The sequence below is a fragment of the Urocitellus parryii genome, chromosome 1, assembly GCF_045843805.1.
Source record: "Urocitellus parryii isolate mUroPar1 chromosome 1, mUroPar1.hap1, whole genome shotgun sequence".
Classification (NCBI taxonomy): Eukaryota; Metazoa; Chordata; class Mammalia; order Rodentia; family Sciuridae; genus Urocitellus; species Urocitellus parryii.
The window spans coordinates 1,964,947-1,977,128 of record NC_135531.1 but is presented as its reverse complement, the minus strand read 5'-3'; the positions used below and the strand labels follow the sequence as shown (position 1 = coordinate 1,977,128).

At 56.9% G+C, this 12,182-nt stretch overlaps 1 protein-coding gene across 1 annotated transcript in view; it reads left to right on the top strand.

The window, feature by feature from the left end:
• Tert (telomerase reverse transcriptase) overlaps positions 1-12,182 on the top strand; it is a 32,930-nt gene that overhangs the window by 1,774 nt on the left and 18,974 nt on the right.

Below are 12,182 nucleotides of genomic sequence, written 5' to 3'. Positions count from 1 at the left end.
GTCCTCACGCTGTGCCTGCCCTAGTGACTCCATGGTGTGTAGAACAGCAGTCCTCAGGCTGCGCCTGCCCTGAGTGACTCCATGGTGTGCAGAACAGCAGTCCTCTGGCTGTGCCTGCCCTAGTGACTCCATGGTGTGTAGAACAGTAGTCCTCATGCTGCGCCTGCCCTGAGTGACTCCATGGTGTGTGGAACAGCAGTCCTCAGGCTGTGCTTGCCCTAGTGACTCCATGGTGTGTAGAACAGCAGTCCTCAGGCTGTGCCTGCCCTGAGAGACTCCATGGTGTGTGGAACAGCAGTCCTCAGGCTTTGCTTGCCCTAGTGACTCCATGGTGTGTAGAACAGCAGCTCTCAGGATGTGCCTGCCCTAGTGACTCCATGGTGTGTAGAACAGCAGTCCTCAGGCTGCGCTTGCCCTGAGTGACTCCATGGTGTGTAGAACAGCAGCTCTCAGGATGCGCCTGCCCTAGTGACTCCATGGTGTGTAGAACAGCAGTCCTCACGCTGTGCCTGCCCTAGTGACTCCATGGTGTGTGGAACAGCAGTCCTCAGGCTTTGCTTGCCCTAGTGACTCCATGGTGTGTAGAACAGCAGTCCTCAGGCTGTGCCTGCCCTGAGTGACTCCATGGTGTGTGGAACAGCAGTCCTCAGGCTTTGCTTGCCCTAGTGACTCCATGGTGTGTAGAACAGCAGTCCTCAGGCTGCGCTTGCCCTAGTGACTCCATGGTGTGTAGAACAGCAGCTCTCAGGATGTGCCTGCCCTAGTGACTCCATGGTGTGTAGAACAGCAGTCCTCACGCTGTGCCTGCCCTAGTGACTCCATGGTGTGTAGAACAGCAGTCCTCAGGCTGCGCCTGCCCTGAGTGACTCCATGGTGTGCAGAACAGCAGTCCTCTGGCTGTGCCTGCCCTAGTGACTCCATGGTGTGTAGAACAGTAGTCCTCATGCTGCGCCTGCCCTGAGTGACTCCATGGTGTGTGGAACAGCAGTCCTCAGGCTGTGCTTGCCCTAGTGACTCCATGGTGTGTAGAACAGCAGTCCTCAGGCTGTGCCTGCCCTGAGAGACTCCATGGTGTGTGGAACAGCAGTCCTCAGGCTTTGCTTGCCCTAGTGACTCCATGGTGTGTAGAACAGCAGCTCTCAGGATGTGCCTGCCCTAGTGACTCCATGGTGTGTAGAACAGCAGTCCTCAGGCTGCGCTTGCCCTGAGTGACTCCATGGTGTGCAGAACAGCAGTCCTCAGGCTGCACCTGCCCTAGTGACTCCATGGTGTGTAGAACAGCAGTCCTCAGGCTGCGCTTGCCCTGAGTAACTCCATGGTGTGCAGAACAGCAGTCCTCAGGCTGTGCCTGCCCTAGTGACTCCATGGTGTGTAGAACAGTAGTCCTCAGGCTTGCCTGCCCTGAGTGACTCCACGGTGTGTAGAACAGCAGTCCTCAGGGTGTACATGCCCTAGTGACTCCATGGTGTGTGGAATAGCAGTCCTCAGGCTGTGCCTCCCCTTGTGAGTCCATGGTGTGTAGGACAGCAGTCCTCAGGCTATGCCTGCCTTAGTGAATCCATGGTGTGTCGAATAGCAGTCCTCAGGCTGTGCCTGCCCTAGTGACTCCATGGTGTGTAGAACAGCAGTCCTCAGGCTGTGCCTGCCCTAGTGACTCCATGGTGTGTGGAACAGCAGTCCTCAGGCTGTGCTTCCCCTAGTGACTCCATGGTGTGTAGAACAGCAGCTCTCAGGATGCGCCTGCCCTAGTGACTCCATGGTGTGTGGAACAGCAGTCCTCAGGCTTTGCTTGCCCTAGTGACGCCATGGTGTGTGGAACAGCAGTCCTCAGGCTGTGCCTGCCCTGAGTGACTCCATGGTCTGGGGAACAGCAGTCCTCACGCTGTGCCTGCCCTAGTGACTCCATGGTGTGTGGGACAGCAGTCCTCAGGCTGTTCCTGCCCTGAGTGACTCCATAGTGTGGTAGAACATCAGTTCTCAGGCTGTGCCTGCCCTAGTGACTCCATGGTGTGTGGGACAGCAGTCCTCAGGCTGCGCCTGCCCTAATGACTCCATGGTGTGTAGAACAGCAGCTCTCAGGATGTGCCTGCCCTAGTGACTCCATGGTGTGTAGAATAGGAGTCGTCACGCTGTGCATGCCCTAGTGACTCCATGGTGTGTGGAACAGCAGTCCTCAGGCTGTGCTTGCCCTAGTGACTCCATGGTGTGTGGAACAGCAGTCCTCAGGCTTTGCTTGCCCTAGGGACTCCATGGTGTGTAGCAAGGAGTCCTCAGGCTGCGCCTGCCCTGAGTGACTCCATGGTGTGTAGAACAGCAGTCCTCAGGCTGTGCCTGCCCTAGTGACTCCATGGTGTGTAGAACAGCAGCTCTCAGGATGTGCCTGCCCTGAGTGACTCCATGGTGTGTAGAACAGCAGTCCTCAGGCTGCGCTTGCCCTGAGTGACTCCATGGTGTGCAGAACAGCAGTCCTCAGGCTGTGCCTGCCCTCGTGACTCCATGGTGTACAGAACAGCAGTCCTCAGGCTGTGCCTGCCCTAGTGACTCCATGGTGTACAGAACAACAGTCCTCAGGCTGTGCCTGCCCTAGTGACTCCATGGTGTGTGGAACAGCAGTCCTCAGGCTGTGCCTGCCCTAATGACTCCATGGTGTGTAGAATAGCAGCTCTCAGGATGTGCCTGCCCTAGTGACTCCATGGTGTGTAGAACAGCAGCTCTCAGGATGCGCCTGCCCTAGTGACTCCATGGTGTGTGGAACAGCAGTCCTCAGGCTGTGCTTGCCCTAGTGACTCCATGGTGTGTAGAACAGCAGCTCTCAGGATGCGCCTGCCCTAGTGACTCCATGGTGTGTAGAACAGCAGTCCTCACGCTGTGCCTGCCCTAGTGACTCCATGGTGTGTGGAACAGCAGTCCTCAGGCTTTGCTTGCCCTAGTGACTCCATGGTGTGTAGAACAGCAGTCCTCAGGCTCTGCCTGCCCTGAGTGACTCCATGGTGTGTGGAACAGCAGTCCTCAGGCTTTGCTTGCCCTAGTGACTCCATGGTGTGTAGAACAGCAGTCCTCAGGCTGCGCTTGCCCTAGTGACTCCATGGTGTGTAGAACAGCAGCTCTCAGGATGTGCCTGCCCTAGTGACTCCATGGTGTGTAGAACAGCAGTCCTCAGGCTGCGCTTGCCCTGAGTGACTCCATGGTGTGCAGAACAGCAGTCCTCAGGCTGTGCCTGCCCTAGTGACTCCATGGTGTGTAGAACAGTAGTCCTCAGGCTGCACCTGCCCTAGTGATTCCATGGTGTGTAGAACAGCAGCTCTCAGGATGTGCCTGCCCTAGTGACTCCATGGTGTGCAGAACAGCAGCTCTCAGGATGTGCCTGCCCTAGTGACTCCATGGTGTGTAGAACAGCAGTCCTCAGGCTGCGCCTGCCCTAGTGACTCCATGGTGTGCAGAACAGCAGTCCTCAGGCTGTGCCTGCCCTAGTGACTCCATGGTGTGTAGAACAGCAGTCCTCAGGCTGTGCCTGCCCTAGTGACTCCATGGTGTGTGGAACAGCAGTCCTCAGGCTGTGCTTGCACTAGTGACTCCATGGTGTGTAGAACAGCAGCTCTCAGGATGCGCCTGCCCTAGTGACTCCATGGTGTGTGGAACAGCAGTCCTCAGGCTGTGCTTGCCCTAGTGACGCCATGGTGTGTGGGACAGCAGTCCTCAGGCTGCGCCTGCCCTAGTGACTACATGGTGTGTAGAACATCAGTCCTCAGGCTGTGCCTGCCCTAGTGACTCCATGGTGTGTGGAACAGCAGTCCTCAGGCTGTGCCTGCCCTAATGACTCCATGGTGTGTAGAACAGCAGCTCTCAGGATGTGCCTGCCCTAGTGACTCCATGATGTGTAGAACAGCAGTCCTCAGGCTGCGCCTGCCCTAGTGACTACATGGTGTGTAGAACAGCAGTCCTCAGGCTGTGCCTGCCCTAGTGACTCCATGGTGTGTAGAACAGCAGTCCTCAGGCTGTGCCTGCCCTAATGACTCCATGGTGTGTAGAACAGCAGCTCTCAGGATGCGCCTGCCCTAGTGACTCCATGGTGTGTAGAACAGCAGCTCTCAGGCTGCGCCTGCCCTAGTGACTACATGGTGTGTAGAACATCAGTCCTCAGGCTGTGCCTGCCCTAGTGACTCCATGGTGTGTGGAACAGCAGTCCTCAGGCTGTGCCTGCCCTAATGACTCCATGGTGTGTAGAACAGCAGCTCTCAGGATGCGCCTGCCCTAGTGACTCCATGGTGTGTGGAACAGCAGTCCTCAGGCTTTGCTTGCCCTAGTGACTCCATGGTGTGTAGAACAGCAGCTCTCAGGATGCGCCTGCCCTAGTGACTCCATGGTGTGTAGAACAGCAGTCCTCAAGCTGTGCCTGCCCTGAGTGACTCCATGGTGTGTGGAACAGCAGTCCTCAGGCTTTGCTTGCCCTAGTGACTCCATGGTGTGTAGAACAGCAGTCCTCAGGCTGCGCTTGCCCTAGTGACTCCATGGTGTGTAGAACAGCAGCTCTCAGGATGTGCCTGCCCTAGTGACTCCATGGTGTGTAGAACAGCAGTCCTCACGCTGTGCCTGCCCTAGTGACTCCATGGTGTGTAGAACAGCAGTCCTCAGGCTGCGCCTGCCCTGAGTGACTCCATGGTGTGCAGAACAGCAGTCCTCTGGCTGTGCCTGCCCTAGTGACTCCATGGTGTGTAGAACAGTACTCCTCATGCTGCGCCTGCCCTGAGTGACTCCATGGTGTGTGGAACAGCAGTCCTCAGGCTGTGCTTGCCCTAGTGACTCCATGGTGTGTAGAACAGGAGTCCTCAGGCTGTGCCTGCCCTGAGAGACTCCATGGTGTGTGGAACAGCAGTCCTCAGGCTTTGCTTGCCCTAGTGACTCCATGGTGTGTAGAACAGCAGCTCTCAGGATGTGCCTGCCCTAGTGACTCCATGGTGTGTAGAACAGCAGTCCTCAGGCTGCGCTTGCCATGAGTGACTCCATGGTGTGCAGAACAGCAGTCCTCAGGCTGCACCTGCCCTAGTGACTCCATGGTGTGTAGAACAGCAGCTCTCAGGATGTGCCTGCCCTAGTGACTCCATGGTGTGTAGAACAGCAGTCCTCAGGCTGCGCTTGCCCTGAGTAACTCCATGGTGTGCAGAACAGCAGTCCTCAGGCTGTGCCTGCCCTAGTGACTCCATGGTGTGTAGAACAGTAGTCCTCAGGCTTGCCTGCCCTGAGTGACTCCACGGTGTGTAGAACAGCAGTCCTCAGGGTGTACATGCCCTAGTGACTCCATGGTGTGTGGAATAGCAGTCCTCAGGCTGTGCCTCCCCTTGTGACTCCATGGTGTGTAGGACAGCAGTCCTCAGGCTATGCCTGCCTTAGTGAATCCATGGTGTGTCGAATAGCAGTCCTCAGGCTGTGCCTGCCCTAGTGACTCCATGGTGTGTAGAACAGCAGTCCTCAGGCTGTGCCTGCCCTAGTGACTCCATGGTGTGTGGAACAGCAGTCCTCAGGCTGTGCCTGCCCTAGTGACTCCATGGTGTGTGGAACAGCAGTCCTCAGGCTGTGCTTGCACTAGTGACTCCATGGTGTGTAGAACAGCAGCTCTCAGGATGCGCCTGCCCTAGTGACTCCATGGTGTGTGGAACAGCAGTCCTCAGGCTGTTCTTGCCCTAGTGACGCCATGGTGTGTGGGACAGCAGTCCTCAGGCTGCGCCTGCCCTAGTGACTACATGGTGTGTAGAACATCAGTCCTCAGGCTGTGCCTGCCCTAGTGACTCCATGGTGTGTGGAACAGCAGTCCTCAGGCTGTGCCTGCCCTAATGACTCCATGGTGTGTAGAACAGCAGCTCTCAGGATGTGCCTGCCCTAGTGACTCCATGGTGTGTAGAACAGCAGTCCTCAGGCTGCGCCTGCCCTAGTGACTACATGGTGTGTAGAACATCAGTCCTCAGGCTGTGCCTGCCCTAGTGACTCCATGGTGTGTGGAACAGCAGTCCTCAGGCTGTGCCTGCCCTAATGACTCCATGGTGTGTAGAACAGCAGCTCTCAGGATGCGCCTGCCCTAGTGACTCCATGGTGTGTAGAACAGCAGCTCTCAGGCTGCGCCTGCCCTAGTGACTACATGGTGTGTAGAACATCAGTCCTCAGGCTGTGCCTGCCCTAGTGACTCCATGGTGTGTGGAACAGCAGTCCTCAGGCTGTGCCTGCCCTAATGACTCCATGGTGTGTAGAACAGCAGCTCTCAGGATGCGCCTGCCCTAGTGACTCCATGGTGTGTGGAACAGCAGTCCTCAGGCTTTGCTTGCCCTAGTGACTCCATGGTGTGTAGAACAGCAGCTCTCAGGATGCGCCTGCCCTAGTGACTCCATGGTGTGTAGAACAGCAGTCCTCACGCTGTGCCTGCCCTAGTGACTCCATGGTGTGTGGAACAGCAGTCCTCAGGCTTTGCTTGCCCTAGTGACTCCATGGTGTGTAGAACAGCAGTCCTCAGGCTGTGCCTGCCCTGAGTGACTCCATGGTGTGTGGAACAGCAGTCCTCAGGCTTTGCTTGCCCTAGTTACTCCATGGTGTGTAGAACAGCAGTCCTCAGGCTGCGCTTGCCCTAGTGACTCCATGGTGTGTAGAACAGCAGCTCTCAGGATGTGCCTGCCCTAGTGACTCCATGGTGTGTAGAACAGCAGTCCTCACGCTGTGCCTGCCCTAGTGACTCCATGGTGTGTAGAACAGCAGTCCTCAGGCTGCGCCTGCCCTGAGTGACTCCATGGTGTGCAGAACAGCAGTCCTCTGGCTGTGCCTGCCCTAGTGACTCCATGGTGTGTAGAACAGTAGTCCTCATGCTGCGCCTGCCCTGAGTGACTCCATGGTGTGTGGAACAGCAGTCCTCAGGCTGTGCTTGCCCTAGTGACTCCATGGTGTGTAGAACAGCAGTCCTCAGGCTGTGCCTGCCCTGAGAGACTCCATGGTGTGTGGAACAGCAGTCCTCAGGCTTTGCTTGCCCTAGTGACTCCATGGTGTGTAGAACAGCAGCTCTCAGGATGTGCCTGCCCTAGTGACTCCATGGTGTGTAGAACAGCAGTCCTCAGGCTGCGCTTGCCCTGAGTGACTCCATGGTGTGTAGAACAGCAGCTCTCAGGATGCGCCTGCCCTAGTGACTCCATGGTGTGTAGAACAGCAGTCCTCACGCTGTGCCTGCCCTAGTGACTCCATGGTGTGTGGAACAGCAGTCCTCAGGCTTTGCTTGCCCTAGTGACTCCATGGTGTGTAGAACAGCAGTCCTCAGGCTGTGCCTGCCCTGAGTGACTCCATGGTGTGTGGAACAGCAGTCCTCAGGCTTTGCTTGCCCTAGTGACTCCATGGTGTGTAGAACAGCAGTCCTCAGGCTGCGCTTGCCCTAGTGACTCCATGGTGTGTAGAACAGCAGCTCTCAGGATGTGCCTGCCCTAGTGACTCCATGGTGTGTAGAACAGCAGTCCTCACGCTGTGCCTGCCCTAGTGACTCCATGGTGTGTAGAACAGCAGTCCTCAGGCTGCGCCTGCCCTGAGTGACTCCATGGTGTGCAGAACAGCAGTCCTCTGGCTGTGCCTGCCCTAGTGACTCCATGGTGTGTAGAACAGTAGTCCTCATGCTGCGCCTGCCCTGAGTGACTCCATGGTGTGTGGAACAGCAGTCCTCAGGCTGTGCTTGCCCTAGTGACTCCATGGTGTGTAGAACAGCAGTCCTCAGGCTGTGCCTGCCCTGAGAGACTCCATGGTGTGTGGAACAGCAGTCCTCAGGCTTTGCTTGCCCTAGTGACTCCATGGTGTGTAGAACAGCAGCTCTCAGGATGTGCCTGCCCTAGTGACTCCATGGTGTGTAGAACAGCAGTCCTCAGGCTGCGCTTGCCCTGAGTGACTCCATGGTGTGCAGAACAGCAGTCCTCAGGCTGCACCTGCCCTAGTGACTCCATGGTGTGTAGAACAGCAGTCCTCAGGCTGCGCTTGCCCTGAGTAACTCCATGGTGTGCAGAACAGCAGTCCTCAGGCTGTGCCTGCCCTAGTGACTCCATGGTGTGTAGAACAGTAGTCCTCAGGCTTGCCTGCCCTGAGTGACTCCACGGTGTGTAGAACAGCAGTCCTCAGGGTGTACATGCCCTAGTGACTCCATGGTGTGTGGAATAGCAGTCCTCAGGCTGTGCCTCCCCTTGTGAGTCCATGGTGTGTAGGACAGCAGTCCTCAGGCTATGCCTGCCTTAGTGAATCCATGGTGTGTCGAATAGCAGTCCTCAGGCTGTGCCTGCCCTAGTGACTCCATGGTGTGTAGAACAGCAGTCCTCAGGCTGTGCCTGCCCTAGTGACTCCATGGTGTGTGGAACAGCAGTCCTCAGGCTGTGCTTCCCCTAGTGACTCCATGGTGTGTAGAACAGCAGCTCTCAGGATGCGCCTGCCCTAGTGACTCCATGGTGTGTGGAACAGCAGTCCTCAGGCTTTGCTTGCCCTAGTGACGCCATGGTGTGTGGAACAGCAGTCCTCAGGCTGTGCCTGCCCTGAGTGACTCCATGGTCTGGGGAACAGCAGTCCTCACGCTGTGCCTGCCCTAGTGACTCCATGGTGTGTGGGACAGCAGTCCTCAGGCTGTTCCTGCCCTGAGTGACTCCATAGTGTGTAGAACATCAGTTCTCAGGCTGTGCCTGCCCTAGTGACTCCATGGTGTGTGGGACAGCAGTCCTCAGGCTGCGCCTGCCCTAATGACTCCATGGTGTGTAGAACAGCAGCTCTCAGGATGTGCCTGCCCTAGTGACTCCATGGTGTGTAGAATAGGAGTCGTCACGCTGTGCATGCCCTAGTGACTCCATGGTGTGTGGAACAGCAGTCCTCAGGCTGTGCTTGCCCTAGTGACTCCATGGTGTGTGGAACAGCAGTCCTCAGGCTTTGCTTGCCCTAGGGACTCCATGGTGTGTAGCAAGGAGTCCTCAGGCTGCGCCTGCCCTGAGTGACTCCATGGTGTGTAGAACAGCAGTCCTCAGGCTGTGCCTGCCCTAGTGACTCCATGGTGTGTAGAACAGCAGCTCTCAGGATGTGCCTGCCCTGAGTGACTCCATGGTGTGTAGAACAGCAGTCCTCAGGCTGCGCTTGCCCTGAGTGACTCCATGGTGTGCAGAACAGCAGTCCTCAGGCTGTGCCTGCCCTCGTGACTCCATGGTGTACAGAACAGCAGTCCTCAGGCTGTGCCTGCCCTAGTGACTCCATGGTGTACAGAACAACAGTCCTCAGGCTGTGCCTGCCCTAGTGACTCCATGGTGTGTGGAACAGCAGTCCTCAGGCTGTGCCTGCCCTAATGACTCCATGGTGTGTAGAATAGCAGCTCTCAGGATGTGCCTGCCCTAGTGACTCCATGGTGTGTAGAACAGCAGCTCTCAGGATGCGCCTGCCCTAGTGACTCCATGGTGTGTGGAACAGCAGTCCTCAGGCTGTGCTTGCCCTAGTGACTCCATGGTGTGTAGAACAGCAGCTCTCAGGATGCGCCTGCCCTAGTGACTCCATGGTGTGTAGAACAGCAGTCCTCACGCTGTGCCTGCCCTAGTGACTCCATGGTGTGTGGAACAGCAGTCCTCAGGCTTTGCTTGCCCTAGTGACTCCATGGTGTGTAGAACAGCAGTCCTCAGGCTCTGCCTGCCCTGAGTGACTCCATGGTGTGTGGAACAGCAGTCCTCAGGCTTTGCTTGCCCTAGTGACTCCATGGTGTGTAGAACAGCAGTCCTCAGGCTGCGCTTGCCCTAGTGACTCCATGGTGTGTAGAACAGCAGCTCTCAGGATGTGCCTGCCCTAGTGACTCCATGGTGTGTAGAACAGCAGTCCTCAGGCTGCGCTTGCCCTGAGTGACTCCATGGTGTGCAGAACAGCAGTCCTCAGGCTGTGCCTGCCCTAGTGACTCCATGGTGTGTAGAACAGTAGTCCTCAGGCTGCACCTGCCCTAGTGATTCCATGGTGTGTAGAACAGCAGCTCTCAGGATGTGCCTGCCCTAGTGACTCCATGGTGTGCAGAACAGCAGCTCTCAGGATGTGCCTGCCCTAGTGACTCCATGGTGTGTAGAACAGCAGTCCTCAGGCTGCGCCTGCCCTAGTGACTCCATGGTGTGCAGAACAGCAGTCCTCAGGCTGTGCCTGCCCTAGTGACTCCATGGTGTGTAGAACAGCAGTCCTCAGGCTGTGCCTGCCCTAGTGACTCCATGGTGTGTGGAACAGCAGTCCTCAGGCTGTGCTTGCACTAGTGACTCCATGGTGTGTAGAACAGCAGCTCTCAGGATGCGCCTGCCCTAGTGACTCCATGGTGTGTGGAACAGCAGTCCTCAGGCTGTGCTTGCCCTAGTGACGCCATGGTGTGTGGGACAGCAGTCCTCAGGCTGCGCCTGCCCTAGTGACTACATGGTGTGTAGAACATCAGTCCTCAGGCTGTGCCTGCCCTAGTGACTCCATGGTGTGTGGAACAGCAGTCCTCAGGCTGTGCCTGCCCTAATGACTCCATGGTGTGTAGAACAGCAGCTCTCAGGATGTGCCTGCCCTAGTGACTCCATGATGTGTAGAACAGCAGTCCTCAGGCTGCGCCTGCCCTAGTGACTACATGGTGTGTAGAACAGCAGTCCTCAGGCTGTGCCTGCCCTAGTGACTCCATGGTGTGTAGAACAGCAGTCCTCAGGCTGTGCCTGCCCTAATGACTCCATGGTGTGTAGAACAGCAGCTCTCAGGATGCGCCTGCCCTAGTGACTCCATGGTGTGTAGAACAGCAGCTCTCAGGCTGCGCCTGCCCTAGTGACTACATGGTGTGTAGAACATCAGTCCTCAGGCTGTGCCTGCCCTAGTGACTCCATGGTGTGTGGAACAGCAGTCCTCAGGCTGTGCCTGCCCTAATGACTCCATGGTGTGTAGAACAGCAGCTCTCAGGATGCGCCTGCCCTAGTGACTCCATGGTGTGTGGAACAGCAGTCCTCAGGCTTTGCTTGCCCTAGTGACTCCATGGTGTGTAGAACAGCAGCTCTCAGGATGCGCCTGCCCTAGTGACTCCATGGTGTGTAGAACAGCAGTCCTCAAGCTGTGCCTGCCCTGAGTGACTCCATGGTGTGTGGAACAGCAGTCCTCAGGCTTTGCTTGCCCTAGTGACTCCATGGTGTGTAGAACAGCAGTCCTCAGGCTGCGCTTGCCCTAGTGACTCCATGGTGTGTAGAACAGCAGCTCTCAGGATGTGCCTGCCCTAGTGACTCCATGGTGTGTAGAACAGCAGTCCTCACGCTGTGCCTGCCCTAGTGACTCCATGGTGTGTAGAACAGCAGTCCTCAGGCTGCGCCTGCCCTGAGTGACTCCATGGTGTGCAGAACAGCAGTCCTCTGGCTGTGCCTGCCCTAGTGACTCCATGGTGTGTAGAACAGTACTCCTCATGCTGCGCCTGCCCTGAGTGACTCCATGGTGTGTGGAACAGCAGTCCTCAGGCTGTGCTTGCCCTAGTGACTCCATGGTGTGTAGAACAGGAGTCCTCAGGCTGTGCCTGCCCTGAGAGACTCCATGGTGTGTGGAACAGCAGTCCTCAGGCTTTGCTTGCCCTAGTGACTCCATGGTGTGTAGAACAGCAGCTCTCAGGATGTGCCTGCCCTAGTGACTCCATGGTGTGTAGAACAGCAGTCCTCAGGCTGCGCTTGCCATGAGTGACTCCATGGTGTGCAGAACAGCAGTCCTCAGGCTGCACCTGCCCTAGTGACTCCATGGTGTGTAGAACAGCAGCTCTCAGGATGTGCCTGCCCTAGTGACTCCATGGTGTGTAGAACAGCAGTCCTCAGGCTGCGCTTGCCCTGAGTAACTCCATGGTGTGCAGAACAGCAGTCCTCAGGCTGTGCCTGCCCTAGTGACTCCATGGTGTGTAGAACAGTAGTCCTCAGGCTTGCCTGCCCTGAGTGACTCCACGGTGTGTAGAACAGCAGTCCTCAGGGTGTACATGCCCTAGTGACTCCATGGTGTGTGGAATAGCAGTCCTCAGGCTGTGCCTCCCCTTGTGACTCCATGGTGTGTAGGACAGCAGTCCTCAGGCTATGCCTGCCTTAGTGAATCCATGGTGTGTCGAATAGCAGTCCTCAGGCTGTGCCTGCCCTAGTGACTCCATGGTGTGTAGAACAGCAGTCCTCAGGCTGTGCCTGCCCTAGTGACTCCAT